The sequence below is a fragment of the Canis aureus genome, chromosome 26 (genome assembly GCF_053574225.1).
Source record: "Canis aureus isolate CA01 chromosome 26, VMU_Caureus_v.1.0, whole genome shotgun sequence".
NCBI classification, from domain to species: Eukaryota; Metazoa; Chordata; class Mammalia; order Carnivora; family Canidae; genus Canis; species Canis aureus.
The window spans coordinates 44,312,159-44,325,142 of NC_135636.1; the positions used below are offsets into that span (position 1 = coordinate 44,312,159).

Sequence of the window (12,984 nt, forward strand, 5' to 3'; positions counted from 1 at the left end):
CTGCATGTTGAACACCAGTTCAGCAAGGACTTCAACCCACCAGGAGAGACACCAGCTGTAATTGGTCTGCCCCAAGTGGGGCCTACCAGTCACATCCCTCACCTCACCCTGTTAGTTCAGCTTCCAAGTAACACTCCTTCTCCTGTCTCAGTCTTCAGTAGACGCGCCTGGCCTGAGCTCCTTCCGCTCTCACCTGGAAGGCCACCTGAGTCTACTCTCTCCTACCCCATCACGTACCACCTCCCAATTCATTCTCCAAGCTGCAGCTAGAGACCTCTGCACAGTGCTGATACCATCTTTCACTTGACTGCTCAAAGCCCATCAATGAGCATCTGCTGACAGGGTAAAGAGCAGCTGGCTTCGTGGGAGCTACGCACAGCATGCAAACTTTATCAGCTTGGCTTCCTCATGCAGAGTCTCACCCCAAACCCACTGTCTATGTGCTCCAAACCCACTGCCTTTTGTTTTTTTCTCAGATTATTTTACTTATCTTAATCCCTCTCTCCAGTAGGCTTTTGGACCCACTGGTCCATTGGTCTGGGACAGTCTCCCTCCTACTTCATCTAGTTGATTTGTATTTATGTTTCAGTTCTCAGCTCAAGTGTTATCCCCAGGGGGGCATAATATGGGTCACATTCTGTGGTTGTCACTCTCTTAGAACCTCTGAAGCATATAATCTCAGTTTGTAGCTACACGTTCATTGGTATAATTATTCAGTTAGTGTCATCCTCCCACCAGACAGCACGTTCCAAGGTGGCAGGGACCATGCTTATTTTTGCTTGTTATTGTATTTCCAGCTTTAGCAGAAAACTTGGCACATAGCGGTTGCTCATTCATTCAGTCAACAAATATGAGAAATATCCATTAGAGGAATAAATCAGCATTGGGTCTGAGGTCTTACCTAGACCATTTGGGCACTAATGGTCTAATTAACTAATCCTTGCTATGAGGATCTGTAGTCTCATTCTTCTGCTGGAAAATGCGACTTGCAAAATAATTTTAAACTGAAAAATGGATTCCTCCATGGTAAAGAGAGGTCAGAGCCATGACACTAAATCCATCATCCTCTTAAAGAAAGTTTGTGATCATCTCACCTCTAATCTTTGTTATTAAAGACTTCATACCGGGGTCAAGTGAAAGCTATGATGGCACAGGTGCTATTGACCCTTTGCGTGTGTTGAGGAGAGAGAAGTAACCCAAAAGTATTGCCAAACCCTGAAAATACTAGGCAATTCTCAAAGTGAGTTACTTACTGGCAAACCTTCACTGGGTCCTTGCCATGTGCATCACAGTGATGATTCAGGACCAGGGGTGATGGTCATCAATGAACAGGCAGCTACAGACTGAGATTATATGCTTCAAAGGTCCTAAGAGAGTGACAGCCACAGAATGTGACCCGTATCATGTTCCCCCGGGGATGACACGTGAGCTGAAAACTGAAATATAAGTCAGCTGGATTTAGCAGAAGGAGAGTGTTGACCCCGTCAGGGGACCATTGGCAATATCTGAAGACATTTTTGATTGTCATGATTGGGTAGGTGCCAGGTGAGGCTACTGGCGTCTCTGCCCCCAGAGCTGGAGATGCTGCTAAACATCCTGTAAAACACAGGACAGTCCCTTTAACAGAGTTATGTGGCCCCAAATGCTAAAACTGCTGAGGCTGTAAAACCCCAGTGGAGAACATTTAGAAACCTCTCAACTCAGTTCTAAGGACCAACAGAGTGTTTAAGAGGACACCCTCTGCGGCAAGGCCACCGAAGGTACCCTCTGTCAGTGTAGACATGGTGTCTTCCAGTCTCCAGATGACAGGCCTGTGGAAAGGCAGGAACCCCAGAGTGGGGGCTTGGGGTGGAACATGCAAGAAAAAGGCTGGGAGCAGAACGTGTTTTGTAAATATTAACCCAGCTGTAAAGGCCACATGTATCTTTGAGTTATGACCTGATAAGGGTTTTGAGAGCTTGCCAACTTCACGTTCAAGAAAAACAGAGAAAAAAAGTGAGCTGATGACATCCTTGGTGCAATTTCCCTTTAAGCACGGCCTCATAAATACCAACCACAGAGTCCAACTAAACTTACTGGAAATTTCCCAAAAACCTTGGAAAATAGACAAGTGCAGGTGGTAAGATATTTACTGAAATGAACTGTCTGTGAATGAAAAATATGTGAGCAAAATAGATATTTTATCTGTCATTTTATTCACAGAAAGAGATCCATTAAGTTTCCCCATTTCATTCTGCTCCTGTTCGGTGTGAAAGCAGCACTTAAAACTAGATCTTCATTTCCTTTTAAAAAAAAATCAGTAAGGAAAATAGGGGACTCAGTACTTCCTCCCCACCCCATCCCTGCCCTGCTACCTCTCTCCCCCCAAAATGGTAATTTTTTGAAATTTTGGAAGCAGGGACGCCCGGATGGCTCAGTGGCTGAGCGTCTGCCTTCGGCTCAGGGCGTGATCCCGGGATCCTGGGATCAAGTCCCCCATCGGGCTCCCTTCATGGAGCCTGCTTCTCCCTCTGCCTATGTCTCTGCCTCTCTCTGTGTCTTTCATGAATAAATAAATAAAATCTTTAAAAAAATCCTGGAAGCAACTTCTGAGAATACTAAAATATATCTCATGGCTGATGTTAATCTTATAGGTGAAATGAAAACAAGAGTCAAGTTGCTGCTCAGAGAGAACTTTAAAGTCCTTTGACTCTTTCCAGGCAAGTGCAAATCCACTTTCTTAGTAATTCAGAAAATTCTATGTAGATTAAAATCAAATTGTAATCTATAAATATTTACTGAGCAACTTTTATCTGCAAAGTATCTGCCTAAGCTAAAGGAAATAAAGAGAGGAGTAAATAATGATCTTTGACCTCAGAGAACTTCACTCTGTTTTTGAAGAAGGAGCATTTACTCATAGAAAGTAAGATTACCATAATATTATCCAACTTTTTTCATCTCTGTGCAATTTAAATTTAAATTAAAAATTGAGTCCCTTGGTCACATTTCAAGTGCTCAGTATCCACATGTGGCTCATGACTACTGTAGTGGATCACACCCGTAGAATGACATTTCCACCTTTGCCAAAAGTTCTACTAGACAGTACTATGGTAGAGAATAACTTTTTTTTTTTTAGCCTTATTTTTTCTTAAAAAGAAATCTGACGACAGGGTGCCTGGATGGTTAAGTGTCTGACTCTTGATTTTGGCCCAAGTTGGTGATCTCTGGGTTGTGAGATCAAGCCCCTCGTTGGGCTCTGTGCTCAGCATGGAGTATGCTTAAGATTCTTTCCCTCTCCCTCTGCCCCTCCCACCACTTACACTCTCTCTGTCTCAAAAATAAATAAGTAAATCTTAAAAAAAAAAAAAAGAACTCTGATGTTTAACCAACCCTGACTAAACTTTGATATTGGCCAGACCAGGGTTCAAGCTCTGGCTTTGCCATCTGTTATGCACTTGACCTTATTCATCTCTCTTAAGCCACCTAAGCTCCCCTGTCCTCATCTGGGGGGGGGGGGAGGAGGGAGGGAGGGAGGAAGAGAGAGAGGAGAGAGAGAGAGAGAGAGAGAGAGAATAATAGCACTTACCTCACATGGCTAAGGTGAGAATTAAATGAGATAGTACACAGAGTATTCAATCAAGTATTGCTATTTTTCTTATTGTCAATTGTTTCACCTCATCAGCATGGCCATGCTCACCCACTAGTCCTCACCCTCCTTGACTGTTCCTGTTGCCTTTGCATTGAGGCAGGTGGTGTGACTGAAGGTGCCAGGGTGGGTGAAATGGGTCAAGGAGTCACTCTGTACTGAGGGATGCAAAGCCCCTGTGGAATTCCCCACACTCTCTCATTCCCTTTGGTGGCCAGTGTAAAGGCCATGGGTTCAGTGGCCAGAATCACAGGGATGTGATAGCTTGTACCACTGAGTCACAGCATGGAGGTGCTCTACCTTCAGAGGACTTTGTATGAGCAAAAAAATGAACTGTATGGGCTAAGCCACTGAGGTTTTGAGGTGGTTGTTCGTCTGCACTGGAAGAGTTTACTCATTTGAGGCAACTGGGTTGATGTAGACCTACCTTCATCCCCCCAGTCCTAAAAGTTAGACCTGCAGAGTCTAGATAATATTTTATTATAGTAATTGATGTGCTTTTCATTCAAGGACTTGCCTTTTTGTCTGTATCCAAGCTAGCCTGAGAGTCCATTCACTCCTCAGAGAGGGGTTGTAATAGGAGAAATACAGAGAATAATCTTTGAGTTTCACAATTCTGGACATTTGAGGATCTGAAAACCTTAATGAAAGAGGTCATGAAGTTCATGTGATAACTAATGTATTGGGAATAATTGCTCAATAGCCAGATTACCTCATTCCTTGGGTAGTTTTGGGCCTCCCAGGCTTGTGATGGCAAAGGGAAGGGAGTGGCAAGAGAATTACGGGCTCCCCGGGAAGAAGTTTGAGTCACAGTTTGGCTACCAGCATCTGAGTGACTGTTGGCAAGTTATATACGCTCTCTGAGTCTGCGCTTTCTCAGCTGAAAAGCAGAGAATGGGGGCAGCTCAGAAGATTCTCACGATGCTAAATGATGACAAGTGTAGACCATCACAGAAATGCCTTGGTGAACATGTTCTATATTGTGCATGGTCCAGTGTGGTAACCACCAGCCAAACGTACCTACTGAGCGCTTGAAATGTAGCTAGCGCAACTGAGGAACTGAATCTTAAACTTGAGTTAATTCTGATTCAGTTTGGTGGCCCCACATGGCTAGTGGCTACCATCTTGGACTGTGCAGGTCTAGACCAAATTCCCTCATCTGATTTCTTTGCTCTCTGAATGGCCAAACTGAGACACACAACTCTAAGTTGAATGAGGAACCCTGAACTGACAAAGATCGTTTCTTCCAGCCAGCAGCAAAAAGGGTTGATGTAAACATTAATTTGTTGTTGAAAAATCACATTCCTTTCACACTTGGGTTGTGAATCTTGTGCGGTGCCTTGAGATAGGGAACCGTTTCCTTCTTCGAGTGATCTGGAGCCGGAATAAATTAAACTGCTGGCTGTATTCCTCAGTATCAGGCTTTACAGTGGTGACTTCCCCACGAGCCAGAAAATCTGTTCCTAAGGCCACACGACTGGTTGCTGAGGAGGGGTCATTCCTGGTGAAAACATGTGGCCTCGTGGGTCCCCTGATGAGCAAGGAGCCATTGCTCCCACCTACTACCAGATAGCCTATGGGGTTCTGGCTCTTTGATTTAATTGTCCTCGTTCTGCATTTGAGTCTTCCTTCCATTGGCTCACTCCCTTAGACAGATCTGAGGCTGAGAGTAGCTGTCTACTGTCAGTCGCTCTTACTGGAAAGGGAGAATGAGAAAGTGGCAGAGAGAGGTGCACGTGTGTTTATGCTTCTGAATCCTCCAATGTTTGATGAAAATGATTCACAAAATGGAAAGAAAATGTCACCTCTACCCACTGTCACTGCTCAGTGTGTGTCTCTCTCTCGACACAGGCATGTTAGAGCAGGCAAGAGAATGGCCTCCTCCCCCCTGGCCCCCAAGTCCCTGTGACCCCAGACTGGGCACTCACCTTCCCTGTCATCCATCACATGGTTCTCAAGGCCTTGCTTCTTCCAGAAAGTCTTCCTTCAGCCCTGGAGAAAAGTAACAGAAACCTCCGCCACCCTGCCTCCTGTTTGTGTTTACAGTGGATAATAGCAATTAATTCTCTTATCTACTAAATAAATTAGATCCTTGTATTTGTCTCCATCCATGCTCTTTGAAAGCTCCCAGAGAGGAGTCTATTTGTAAAGTCTCTCTGTGCAGCACTCCATTAGATAAGTGGATTGCTTAGTCATTTTTCTTACTCCAGCACTCCTGATGGATTATGTACGTTTGCAATGATACCCTCGGATTTCTGATGCCCATCCCTCCCCCCACACACACCCACAGAACAGATAATCTGCAGCTGAGTAAAGAACGCTGCTTTTTTAACATGGTGTTCATAAGGCTCATTATCACAAGTAGGGATACAGCCCAGGTATGGAAGACGTGGGGTTATAGACCATTTTCCTGTGCTACCTCTTGAACTGCTTACCTGTTTCTACCAACGAAAAAAGTGTATCGGGCCAATTGTATGACATGTAAACTTCTATCTCAATAAAGCTGTAAGAGAGTAGGAAGGAGAGGGGGGCAAGGGATGGGGCACAGAGCGGAAAGAAAGAAAGGAAGGAGGGAGAACAGAGGAAGAAGAGTGACAGTATCATGTGCATGAACTTACCCCTCAAACTGATAGAAATTGAAAACCGCACGTGTATGAATATTCTGTGCAAAGCTCCCACTGAGCTTTTGAGGCATAGTGGAAATATATAGACTTGGGTGTTCTTAGTACTGGAGTCGATCTCAATTCACCAAATACAAGTTTGGTTTATTTTTTTTTTTTTTCAAATAGAAGTTTTTTTTTTTATTTTTTTAAATTTATTTATTTTTTTAAATAAATTTATTTTTTATTGGTGTTCAATTTATCAACAGACAGAATAACACCTGGTGCTCATCCTGTCAAGTGCAAATACAAGTTTTAGAACCAGGGGGCAAGTACCTTAATCTCTCTACACCTCAGTTTCTTTATCTTTAAAATGGGAGCAGTGCTCCTTTCTCTTGAAATTAGAGACAAATGCATCCTGTCTCACACAATAGTCAAGGAATAGTGTCAACAACAATTCCTGAAAACTTTTGTATTTCAGTAGCAGTAACACATTATCGGCCACAGGCCTGATGAGTGTGACATGGTGGTACGTCTCAGGAAAGAAAGAACTATAAATAAAGAAAATAAACGCCTGCTTCTAGATTATAAGATCTTGAGGTCTGAGGTGGGTTTTCATTACTCTTTCATCCCCCTGAGCCTAGTAGAGTTATGACACAACATAACAATTCAGTAAATGTTTATTGAACTGTTATGAATTCAGCTAAGTTGCTGACACTATTCCTTGACTATTGTGTGAGACAGGATGCATTTGTCTCTAATTTCAAGAGAAAGGAGCACTGCTCCCATTTGAAAGATAAAGAAACTGAGGTGTAGAGATTAAGGTACTTGCCCTTGGTTTTAAAACTTGTATTTGGTGAATTGAGATTGACTCCAGTACTAAGAACACCCAAGTCTATATATTTCCACTATGCCTCAAAAGCTCAGTGGGAGCTTTGCATAGAGTATTCATACACACGTCTCTAGGGCTTTCTAGCCCCTGATGCCTATAGAGGCAGGAGAGCTTGCAAAAACAGTCCTCATACCTGCACATCTTTTTACGTGGTTTTCAATCTTTTTTTGGAAGAGGGGATTTGTTGATCCTGTTTTCATCAAAATGGGCTCTGTATTTACCCAAAGGCTGGCGCCTTTATAGACTGTTAGCCTATAAAAATGAGTGTGTTGACCTCACAAAGTACTTAATGTTACCTGAGTTACTTGCTCTTTTATTTCCAAGGTTCCTTTTATATACTTAATCACCATTTTGGTGTATCAAATGCCCTGAATAAAAATAGTTAATCAGGCAAATGAAGAAAATAAAATTATTTCATTGCTATTGGTGGTAATTAACTGGCTGATGTATCACTATGGCAAAACATGTGTGTAGTCCACCTTTTCATCCCCTTTCCTCCCAGGTGAACATAGCTTTATCTGGGGATGTTGATTACACAATCAATACATGCTTATTACTTTAAAAAAATACAAAAATATAGAGAGTAGAAAGATAATCTCTTTGCCCATAAATTCCCTTCCCTGCCCCCATCTGGAAAAAACAACGGTTTATGTGTAGACATATCCATCTTGGCTTTTTAGTAATATGTACTGCAAGGATATGGAACTAGCATTTTGATAAACTTGATTTTTTTCATTTAAAATCTATCATGAATGTGTTAAATATACCTCCCACATAATATAAATACCTACACACACATTTGTACACATGTGCTTGTGTGTATATATGCATGTGCATATGTATGTGCATCTGTTTATTCATACACATGCTTACACACATAAACATATACGTAAACACACATACACATACAAACATATCCTCAATCAATGGGCATTTAGGTCATTTTTCAAGTGTTCTTAGTTAGAAATTTTGCTGCAATACTCGTCCTATACATCTGTCTTTATACAGTTGTTTGATTACTCTCTTAGGAAAAGTCCCTGAGAATAGAATTATAGGGTTGCATTTTGTGAATTTTAAAATTTAAAAAGTCAAGTATCTACCTTCATGAAGCATGGTAGAAATAAGCCATGAACACTTGCTTCAAATATTTAAATCGTAGCGTTCACACGTTTGGAGAACACCAGTTTCCATGCCAGAGAGAACATATAGAAAAGGCACTGCCTAGTGCCTGGCATATAGGAAGTACTCAAAAAATGTTAGTTGTAAATACAAATGAGCGATTGTCAGCATGTAATGGAACTCTTGTTCTCTTTACTGCAAATTAAGTCTGGGGGAGGGTTCACCAGGCAGCTTGGATCAGTGGAAGCCAGGAGATAAACTGGATCCCATCCATCACAGCACCGCCCCTTCCCAGGAGTTGTTGGTGTCTCTGGATCCCCACCCACCCCCAAGCAGAGGCATTCATCAAGAGCCACACAGAGTTTATCTTCAGTGCCAGGATGGCAGCCACAAGGGACAGAGTCTCTGGGTGAGAGGCCTTGAGTTTACATCTGTGTTTGCAGAGAGTGGACTGGAAGCTTGGGCTCTGTTTTGATTTGTCTTGATTTTCCCAGCAGCCATCAGGCAAATACGCCAAACGTGGCACTTAGGATATAAGGGCACCTGGCACATATCTTTCAAGGCTATTCTCCAAGTGCTTCCTACCCTGTTATTTCAGATCCAAGGAGAATAGAACCAACTCTTGCTCCCCCACCCCATGAAATAGGAAGATGCTGATCTCTATGAATCCTTCCTCTCTTATTTTGCTTTCCATCTTTGTTCTCAATGATGCCATAACACCTGCAGCGCACACTCCAGATCTTCTTCCTCTGCAGCCCCAATGCAACAGTGCTGTGTTCCCTTTGTGTGGGATTCTGTAGGGACCAGGCTACTCTAACCAATAAGCTCATGATCTGGTCCTCCAAGAGGATGGCAGTTTGATGGCCTTGCCCTTCTCAGACAAAAGGCAGAAATACTATGGTGGGGCTGGCAGAGGGTGATACCTAGAGAAGAAGTGTGTTTTTGAGGAGCCCTAAAATCCCTTACTCCCCATGATGTCACAGTCTGTCCCTGCTCCCAGCAGCCTTGGAATGGGAATGATCCACTTCCTCTGGGGGATTGAAACATAGACAGAAAAGTCTCTGATTCAAAGGTGTTTGCCACCATAATTTCAGATACAGTTATCCCAAACCTTTCCTGGAGAAAAGATCTGAAAATAATTACAGTGACAAACCAGGATGAAATCTCAGAGGCAAGCATAAGGATCTTGATCATTGAAATAATCTTTGAGCATCCACATACCTTTCTCTCTGTTTCTTCCCTTGTGGCTCCAAGGGCAGCTCTGCGATAGAACGAGCTGGTGGATAGGTTAGCAGTACTGCCTCCTCCTGTTTTCACTGGGACCTTAGGCAATTCATCAGCTTTACTGGAGCCTCCGTGTCCTCTTTCCTACTCCTGTGTGGTCCAGCTGGCCAGGTGGCTCAAATGAGAGAATGCGAAGTCGCATAGTTAATATAAAACAATTGAGGAGTGTTCACTTTATCATGATTATTATTGGGATGATGATGATTACATGACTGGCTTAAAAAATCCAGTAACTCATGCTGGTAAGATTACTTGACCCATTTCAAGAAAATGCTGGCAAGTCAACATCTGGAACACCCATCTGTGAAGAAGCCGTGAGACCCAAGAGTGAGGAAGACATGAAGAACACACTAGATGTCAGGGCAGGCTATTTCTTCCCTGGGTCTTTAAAACAACACTTAATGAAATCTTTAACATGCTCCTGGTGCTGTCATGAGTTATTTGCATGCATTTGCCATTAAGCCCCCTCATCAGCCTTATTAAATCAATGAGCATGTCATCTCCATCTTATAGATGAGGACAGAGAGGTGAGATACCTGAGCCCAGGTCTCTCAGTTTGTAGTTGGTCTAAGGAAACAATGTGTGGTTCTTGGAACAACAAAGACCTTGAGGTGATGTTACAACCATGATTTACATATTTAGCTCCTCCGTGTTTTGGGGAGGCCTTCATGCCAGACAGTAGTACCAAGACTATAGGGGCTTTTGACTCTCCTAGGAAGTTCCCATTTCTTTCTCTTTTTTAAAGATTTTATTATTCACGAGAGACACAGAAAAAGAGGCAGAGACACAGGCAGAGGGAGAAGCAGGCTCCCAGGACCCCAGGATCACGACCCGAACCACTGAGCCACCCAGACATCCCAGGAAGTTCTAGTTTCGAGAATGAGAAATACCTGTCTTACCTCTGGTGTGGAGTTGGAAATAACACCTCGTCCTGAGTGAATGAATGAATGGGTTTATGTTACCGGGCTCTGATTTTCATTCCCTGCTATGTCCCAGAGAGAGTGTGTGCGGCTCCCTCCCATCAGTCTTGCAGGATTGCAACTTTAAGTGGAGCTGACACTACAGAAACAATAATTGGCAAAATATTCACAAGAACCAAAAGACGGTCATTTCCTCAGGCACCAGAAAAGCATAATCCAGTTCTGAGGTTCTCGAAAATGGTGACTGGAATGGCCCTGAAGTCTGGCCCACCCCAGCACAAATGCAGCCCCACTGCTCTCCTTTGAAAGCTGTAATTCTCCACACGAAAGCAGGAAGAACTCTTAACTATTATTTTAGATGACATCCCTTTTTAACTTTAAGCAGTGTTCTTTAAACATTTCTAAACTTTCCCAATTCCTCCCCAATACCATGCTATGAATTTGCTTGTCACTGTAAGCTGTACACAAAGAGAGACACATACAGCAAGCACAAAGATATCAGGAAGTGGTTTTCCTAGCAACAGTAATCATCTGAAAGATCCCAGAACATCCTTTCTATTCATACAGCATTCTGTGTTTTGAATAGCGCTGACAGGTGAAGTGGATTCATAGTATTTAATACAAAAAAATATTGCTAGGGATTGGTACTGCACAAAAGCTCAAATATCCATACTATTCACAAGCAGCTGAATTCACTGTTTTTATAGCTATCTAGATTATTTAGTGAGGCACAATTGCAAAAGCAAATATTCACCTGCTCACCGAATGACTAATCCGGGGTGTATTATGGAAAGTCTGATTCCCGAGACCTCACTCAGGCAACTGGGACACAGCCCTAAATCAAGCCTAGCTCTGTCTGTGCAAGCCCGTCTTGTGGATAGAGTCTTGAATGATAAAGAGACATCCCCCCTGCCGGGTCCCTCAGCAGATGTGTCCAGTTTAAAATAAAAATGAGTCAATACCGTTGACAAAATCATCCCCCCCCAAGGAACTCTATCTGGTTATTGCCTTCACTCTATCAGAAACACTCCCATATCACCCCTCTAGTCCTCGCACTAGAAATATACAAAGCAAATTCATTTCTGAAGGTCAAAAAGGAAAAGAAAACACACACAAAAATAACCCCTTCAGTTCCATCAGACATGGAGAAAGACAGAAAACAAGAAAGACATAGACCAAAGGCCTAGAGATTGAGGGTTGGGGGACGAAAGGAGCAGGAGGAGGGTACGAGAGCCCCAACTTGCAACCAAGGCTCTAAGAGGATGTGGAGGGAGTGCATTCACAAGAGTCTAACCTGTAGAGAGCTGAATGTCACAAAGAGAGAGGACATCCGAGCCACGCCACCTGATCATCTCTATGAAGTTCGCTAGGGTTTTAGTACCGCCATACTGCCTGTGTTATAAAAGCCATATACTCTGAACCTACTATGTGTACAGACCTGCGCGAGGCTGTGGGGGTGAGAGGAGCCTCACTGGGGTTCTCAGCCATACCGATGGGGCACAGACAGAAAAGGCCAAGTGACCATCACAGCTGCCTGTACTGAGCTCCAATCTTGAGCAATGATTGATTGTCTACATGACGGTATAGAGGGGGAGGAAGGGGCCTAGTACAGGATAGTTCAGTATATGCTTTAAAATAGCCGGGGTTCGCATTCTAGCTGTGGGGTTGAAAGCAAATTTGTAAAATATGGCAGAGTCATACTTCCCTTACAGGGCTGTTGGGCAGATTAATTGTGGCCATGTCCTTAATGCATCAGGAGCTCTTGTGGGTAGCTACAGTTCTCGAAAAATACCTGTCAGAGACGTGCAAATGAAAACTACGATGGTCAACCAGCTCACACCCCTAAAAACTGGCAAAATGAAAAAGCCTGACAATATCACCTACCGGAATAGGAGCCACTCTTCTGTAGCTAATGGGAGCATAAATGGTACAAGCATTTTGAGAAGGATTTGGCTAGCTCTGATGCAGTTCAAGATATACACACTCCATGACCTAGAAATTCTATTCTGTATGTTCATTAGAGAAATTCTCAAAAATGTACCCAAGGAGACTTCTGCAAAAATGAATATGCTCTGTCTGTAATACTGAGAAGCTAGAAAAATCTAAATGCCTGTGCGCAGGGAAATGGATAAACAAGAAGTGGTATATTCATGCAGCAATTAAACTGAGTGCACAAGGATTGCATTTATTTAGACTGGGAAATTCTTGGTCTATAAGCAACCCTTCGTCCAAAGCAGCTGCTTCAATTCTTCATGTGTTCCAAAGAACTTTCCTCTCCCTCCTCTTCCTCCTCCAGCAAAGGGACTTGGCAAACAAATCCATGGACAAAAAGAACAAACATAAGTCACCATCATACAGTGTCTATCCCTCTGGCAAACTCAAGGGAGACACAAGGAGCGGGGGGTTAGAAGCAGCACCCATCTTTCTGACTCCAGGCATTCAAGCTGGGGGTGTCGGGGGGCACTGAATCTTGGCTCTCTTCTTCTGGGTGGGATAAATGCAAGTGGATATGCTGCTTTTGGATTCCTAGGAAAGTCATTCACA

At 43.2% G+C, this 12,984-nt stretch overlaps 2 long non-coding RNA genes across 5 annotated transcripts in view; one reads left to right on the forward strand and one right to left on the reverse strand.

Annotated features, from left to right (window-relative positions):
• LOC144298540 (uncharacterized) overlaps positions 1-12,984 on the forward strand; it is a 196,192-nt gene that overhangs the window by 154,772 nt on the left and 28,436 nt on the right. The gene's annotated exons all lie outside the window — the stretch shown is intronic.
• LOC144298539 (uncharacterized) overlaps positions 1,260-12,984 on the reverse strand; it is a 104,273-nt gene continuing 92,548 nt past the window's right edge. For 2 of the 3 annotated variants that reach the window (XR_013365468.1, XR_013365466.1), the window contains exons 6-8: positions 9,458-9,635; positions 5,554-5,617; positions 1,260-1,429 (exon numbers count right to left, since the gene is read on the reverse strand). This is a non-coding gene — a long non-coding RNA (uncharacterized LOC144298539). Of the gene's footprint in view, positions 1,437-5,553; positions 5,618-9,457; positions 9,636-12,984 lie in introns of all 3 variants that reach the window. The other variant, XR_013365467.1, reaches the window with a different exon arrangement.